At 47.5% G+C, this 814-nt stretch overlaps 1 non-coding gene across 1 annotated transcript; it reads right to left on the minus strand.

The window, feature by feature from the left end:
• Nucleotides 1–392: 392 nt before the first annotated feature.
• trnad-guc (transfer RNA aspartic acid (anticodon GUC)) lies at nucleotides 393–464 on the minus strand. The gene has a single exon. It is a non-coding gene; the product is annotated as a tRNA-Asp (tRNA).
• Between the last annotated feature and the right edge of the window lie 350 nt (nucleotides 465–814).

Genomic DNA, 814 nt, shown 5'->3' on the forward strand with positions numbered 1-814 from the left:
TTGGTCATCTCCTTGGCGATATCATCGAGAACGGGCAGGTGAGGGCAGCTCCTGATAAGATCCGGGCGTTGGAAGAATGGCCCAGACCCACGTCTCGCAATCAACTTCAGCCGTTTTGGTGGTTTGCAAACTGTTATCGCCGTTTTATCAGGGATTACAGTCGAGTGGCGGCGCTCCTTACCGACTTACCTCGCCTACCAAACTTTTTGTTGGAGTTCCGAAGCTGATTCGGCTTTCACTGACCTGAAGAGGCGGTTCAGCTCACAAGAGTCCGAGGTATTTCACCTCCCCAATGTCCAATGGACTGATCGCTTCAACACCGAATACTTTTTCCTCTTTTATTTGTCTTTTTAAGACAGTATTCAGCTTGAAGAATGCAGTAAAATTTGTATCTCCCCGTCGGGGAATTGAACCCCGGTCTCCCGCGTGACAGGCGGGGATACTAACCACTATACTAACGAGGAATTGGTGGTGGTATCGGAATATATATTATTCCGGTTTTGTAATGCGACAAGCAGCAAACGATGTGCAGCTCTTCGAGTTTGGAAGTGATTTTACTCACTTACCTCCGGTCTGTGGGAGGATGGCGACCACAACTTGACATAACAGGAACTGCATCGGAGTGACCTGATTCAGAAAGCAGTGCGAGTCACAGTCATAGACCACTGGAGACGGTGCAGGACTCGAGTCTCCTGCAGAATGATGGAACGATGGTGATATAATGGTGAACATATCTGTCTTCCAGGCAATTGACGCAGGTTCCATTTCCGATGATCGTAGTTAATCGACTTTTAATATTCTTTCATCGAAACTA

The sequence above is a fragment of the Mobula birostris genome, chromosome 28, assembly GCF_030028105.1.
Source record: "Mobula birostris isolate sMobBir1 chromosome 28, sMobBir1.hap1, whole genome shotgun sequence".
NCBI lineage: Eukaryota > Metazoa > Chordata > Chondrichthyes > Myliobatiformes > Myliobatidae > Mobula > Mobula birostris.